Source organism: Rosa rugosa, chromosome 7 (genome assembly GCF_958449725.1).
Source record: "Rosa rugosa chromosome 7, drRosRugo1.1, whole genome shotgun sequence".
Taxonomy (NCBI): domain Eukaryota; kingdom Viridiplantae; phylum Streptophyta; class Magnoliopsida; order Rosales; family Rosaceae; genus Rosa; species Rosa rugosa.
Window position 1 is genome coordinate 38,580,113 of NC_084826.1, and position 6,000 is coordinate 38,586,112.

The following is a 6,000-nucleotide window of genomic DNA, read 5'->3' on the forward strand; positions in this document are numbered from 1 at the left end:
CTTTTTTTTTGTTTATTTTTTAATAAAAATATATTTTGTAAATGTCATAATTGTCCTTATAATTTAATTAACTCTCAAAGTTTTTTAATATTATAGGGTCATTTCTGTCAAAATTTTTGATTTTGGCTGATAAACTCTCTTCTCCTAGAGCATTTCCACCGGTCTTGTTTTGATTGACCTCCAGCAAGGATTAATCAAGTGGTGACCGGCCACAAGGAAAAACTTGCATCCACCGGCCCAATCTTGCCCAGCCAAGCTTTGGCTTTTCATGACCGAGTCCAAAATAAAAGGCAAGCCCCTGACTTTAATCTTGACCCAAATTGACTGGCTGCCAGCTCGGCCCAGAAGAAATCGTGGTTGACGTCAGCCTCTGACGCGCAGAGAGAGACGCGGAAGAGAGGAGGCGTGGTCGCCGGGTCCGATTTGCTCCGCCTGGGGTTGCTTCGATCTCGGCCTGGGGGAAACAGCTGGGCGAGGCGAGGCGACCTCGGGGGAATCGGGACAATGGCCGGAGAAGGGAGAAAGAGCCGGGTCGGGTTGGACGAGACCCGCCGGGTCTGGGGGCTCGCGCGAGAGAGAGAGGGGGGGGGGAATGAAAAAAAGAAAAATTTTCGTTCTTTGAAACAAAATAGATTTTTTTTTTGCTATTTATAGAAAATTCCTAGATTTCAAAAATTCATAATTAATTCGTACGAACTCCGATATTGCGTTCTATATATGCACGAGATCGTATCGACGAGCTCTACAACTTTTATGAATGAAGTTTTCTCAAATTCCGAACGTATAAAAAGTCAATTTTCACGACCCCCTAAATAACGTTTGTTTCGAAAATAAAAATCGATTCGAAACCGAATTTCTTGTACAAAACATATGTAAGAAAAAATCAATGAAAAGTAAAATTGACTGATCAAGAAACGGAACGAGTGAAAACTCATGTCCAGTGGTAGTGAACAGTTTCTTGACTGGTCGACTTCTTGACTTTTCGACCTTGACATTTCTTGACAACAGGTGGACTTTTTTTTTTTGGTCGTGAAACTGATATTCATAAAGCCAAAAGGCATAGAAGGCCCAAACAAAGCCAAGGGCAGGCAACAAACCCCTCAAAGTCAGAAATTCATACGAATTAAGACATGAGTAGGATAAAATTAAAACCCAAACTAAAAATTAAAAGCCCAAGCAGCCCAAAAAACCCAAACCCTAATCAAAGCTTCTTCTTCATCTCCAACTTGTAGCCGCCATAGCAGATTCGTCACCGGAGCTCCGACGGAAATCGCGAGCGAGGATTGGTAACCAAGGGTGGTCTGCAGAGGTGAGGATACGGACAGAGCCGCCATACATTCTCCAGTTGACCGATTACGAGAAGATCTCGCATAAAAGAACAACAACAACCAAGCCAAAATAGATCTTAGCAAATAAACCTGAGATCTGAAGAGGTGGTTGCAGAGGTGTACGAAAGCTTCCATGGCAGGACAAGGTAGACAAGAAGAAGGAGATTTGTTCACGGTTTGAAAATCTTGAGGAGCAAAGGAAGAACAAAAACTGAGAATGACCATGAAAAACAAATCTAAGAGTATATCTTAGAGATTTAGATCTAAGATCTAAAAACAGATTTGATTTGTGAGGGCAAAATCAGATGCAAAAGAAGAGGAAAAAACAAGGAAAACAACTCACCACAGAGGATGAGGAATCACCACAGAGGATGAAGGGTCACCACATGGGTGAGGGAAAACCAAAGAGAAAAGCAGGAGCAGGAGCTGTGAGAAGAGAGAGCTGGTGGACTTGCTCTTAATAATAGTAACTAGCTTTCCTCCACACATGCTCTGCATGTGCAAGTATTTCCATTTTTTTTGTCACACAATAAAAAAGAAAAGACAATAGTAGAAAACGATTATTCTAGAGAAAAGTTAGTGGGAGAGAAAAGTGGATTGCATGATTTATTTTGTTTATTTTTCTTAATAAAAATATAAATTTGTTTAAGGATATCTCTATTTGTGTTTGGCCCAAACTCTAGGTTACTTGACCTAGTGGTAATAGAGTTAAATTAGAAGGATCTAGATTCCTATTCAATGTACGATTACTTTCCTTGTACGATTGAGATTCTATGCATTGTAATCCTCTATATAAAGAGGCCCCTATTATCAATGAGAATACATAGCAAATTCCTCTCAATTTCAGTTTCTCTACAACACGTTATCATCACGAAGCCCTAACCCTGAAACCTAATATTCGTAGCCTTCAAATCCCAGAAACCTCCGCCGCCCACCTTGAAGATCTTACCTCCAGAAGCCCAGAACCGGCGGCGCTGCCCCCAGAACCGGTCGGAAAATACCCGGACCGGCCCCCGGAAATACCGAAAACCACTCTGCCCGATTCGAAGTCTTCCTCACAGCCTACTGCCTCCATACTCCACCAGAAGCTGTAGCCTGACCCCAGATCACCGGAGCCGAAAATTCACCACCGGAACCGGCCTGAAACCGCCTGAACCGGCCGCCTGAATCAACTGAACCACCGAACCGCCGCCTGCATCATCTGCCTCTGCTTCAGTCAACCGAGCCCATATCTGGTCAATCCTAGGCCCAGAACCCAGCTCGGCCCAACAGCAGGAGAAGACAGCTCGGCCCAGAAGACCTGAAGCCCAACCTCTCAGCCCACTGACGTCAGCCTGCCACGTCAGCGCTCACGCAAGCGTCCAGTCAGCAGCCCACGTCAGCACCTCGGTCAACGTCAGTCAACCCTCCGGTCAAAGACCGGTCAACCTTTTTCCGGCCGATTTCCGGCCACTTTCCGGCAACTTTTCCGACGACTTTTTCCGGCCAAATTTCCGGCGACTTATTTCAAGGTATTTTTTTACTAAACGTTCCCGGTTTTTAGAGTTTTTAAATTCAATTTCTCTTCTTTTCTCGGGGACTTTCAACGTCCCTTCTTCTACCCCCCTTTCTTCTTCATAGGGGAGACCAAAAGCCGAACTGTGGGGGTTCGTGCTCACTCCAAGCTTGGAGCTTGTAGAGTCCTCCAAACTGAAGAGTTTGTTGAGAAGAAAACGATCGACCACACACATCATTGTTTCGATCTAATCCAACCCCTCTTGGAATCGAATTTCTTGGAAGTGACTACGCTCGGAAATTCCTAATTTCTTGGAAGCGACTACGCTCGGAAATTCCTAATTTCTTGGAAGCGACTACGCTCGGAAATTCCTAATTTCTTGGAAGCGACTACGCTCAGAAATTTTATATGTTTTCGTGGTAGCCTTTCACGCTCCGAAACTAACCCTAATTTCTTGTTCTCTTTCAGGATGAGTAACCTGAACAAATTGGACTTTGCTCCATTGGGAACAACTGGCTCTGAATATCACAGTTAGGTTCGTGATGTCCGCCAGCATCTCAAGGCCGATGGAATCCTGGATACGATTCTCGAGCCTAGCCAGGACGTGCTAACCGTTGAGCAAGCTCAAGCTTTGGAAGCAAATAGAGCAGCCTTAGAGGCAAATAAGGCGAAAGCCATCATCCTAATGACTCGTCATATGGATGATTCGCTCCAGTACGAGTGTATGAATGAAGAAGACCCCAGAAGGCTGTGGGTCTCACTCGAAGAAAGATTTGGCAACGTCCGTGACTCCTTCCTTGCTTCCTGACCTAGAAGTGAGATGGCCTAGCCTCCGCTCCTATGATTTCAAGTCAGTTCTTACAACTCGGAAGCACTTCGCATTAAATCCTTAACGGAATTCTGTGGTAAAGAGATCACAAATGCGATGTTGATTGAGAAGACTCTCTCTACCTTCCCCGTTTCTGCATTGATGGTTGCTAAGAACTATCGAATTGATGTTACTGCAGGACGTATCACAAGGTTTCATGAGCTCATTGGAGCTATGAATGTCACTGAAAAGTATGACAACATCCTTGTGAAGAACTATAATTCGAGATCCGTGGAAATAGAGCATATTCCGGAATCCAATTATAGTCGTGCCCCTAAGAGAAGGCGCCAAGAGCAAAACCCTAACATTAGGGATACTTCTGGACTTTCTGGTCCATATAATCGCTCTACTTGGGAAGGTAATCGCCAAAATAGGCGAACACGGAACCGAAGAGGTCAACGTGGAAAGAGAGAGGGAGGCAACGCCTCTGGCCATGTTGGTGGCTCCACCAACACTAAGAGCCATCTTAATGACGCTTTCAAAGCGCCTCAATCAATGGAGTTTGAGCAAAGAGATGTATGTTCTCAATGTGGAGTGTCTGATCATTGGACACACATTTGTAGAGCGCGTGAAGAACTTGTCACCGCCTACAAAACATATTTGTGAAGCAAGAGAAGCTCACTATGTAGAACAAGAAGATCAAGAAGATGATCTAGAGTGAAGGGTTGAAGACTACGAATCTGGCTGGGATCAATAGATCGCCAATTCTGTTTAAGTCTTTATTTTCCAAGAGATGTAGGCAATTGCCATATTATTTTTGTAGTAGATGCCTATGGTTTAGTCTTTCTTCAAAGTAGGCGTACTCAATGTAAATGTGATGTCTAGGAAGGTTTTGAGATAAGTGGTAATTAAGCGAGCTTTGCTCCACCGACATCTCCCTACTCACCTGGTCACATTTGCGTTGGAATTACCGAAAGAAGTTAGACGACTACCATTGTTTTGCATTAGCTAAGCATTTGGATTAGATTCTCCTAATGGTTAAGAGACAATGATGTACTCCGTTGGCTTATGAATAAAATTTTGAGTTCTTTTCATTATGACTCCATTTTGATTCATGAGCATGTTACTTTGTGACTACGATGGCTGGGCCATCAGTATTAATTCAAGGACATGGAATAGCCCAAGTTCTCTTTGCCAAATGGCACCTTGATTAATGTCACAGAAACTCTCTACGCTCCTAGGGCAACTCGCACCTATGGGTAGCCAACGGATTCCATACGAAAACGCATGTAGAGAACAGAAATGAGTTCCTTTGCAATGCCTCTAATGATTGCGAACGAAGGCGCATCTTAGAGAAGTTTATGTGTCTCTCTAGTGGACTCTATGTCACTATTCGAGCTATTAAATCCAATAAAGTTATGAGAGAAGATCTCTTGGATTTAGACACATATTGGCTTTGTCACAGGATAAGTCACCCTGGTCATGATATGATGATCCGTCTACTAAAGACTTCACATGGACACCCTCGAGCGAAATGAAGCAAGAATCAAAAATTGGTTCCTGGACTTAGCAAGACCGCAACAATTGCAGCATCTAGTGCTGCAACTGTCTTGGAGCGCCATATGGCCGCCCAAGTCCCTTGTGACAACGCCATATATGGCGCTACCCATGGCCATGACGCCATGTATGTCAATCCCCATGGTTATAACGCCATGGATGCCACTTCCCATGGTCATGACACCATGATGGGTGATGTAGTTGAAGGAATGGATGGATTTCAAAACTTTTTAATTAGTGCGGAATTAGTTTAACCATTAAACTACTAACTAAACATAAAATCCATTCCTTTAACCCATGATCTTGGCTTATTGTGATATGTATATAAACATAGCATGCATAGTAAGGAAGAACAAAGAGGGAGTTTATGTTCTACTCACCCTTGGAGCGTGATTTTAATCCGATCCAAGTGAACCACCAAAGTTCCTCTCCTTGATCTCTCCTTGTGTGTGTTTCCTCCACCTTGAAGCACCTTGGATTAAGAACTCCTTCTTGTACTCCTTCTTGTGCTTGTAATCTTCTCTTTGATGTAACAAGTAAAGCCACAAAAGGATATGGCCTCTAAGGATCTTCACCAAGTGAATCAAGAGATGAAGAAAGATGAAAGAAAAGAAGAAATTATGCAAGTGTTCTTCTTTCCTTTAATTTTGTAATGGACCAAGAAAGAACTCTTTCTCTCTCTCTATCTCAAATCTGAAAATAATAGTGTGGAGACACACTTATTCACTTTGTCCATGCTTTCACTTTTATATAATAGGAAATAACTCCAATTACTAAAAGACAATATTGACTTTCATAAAGCCAATATTTTG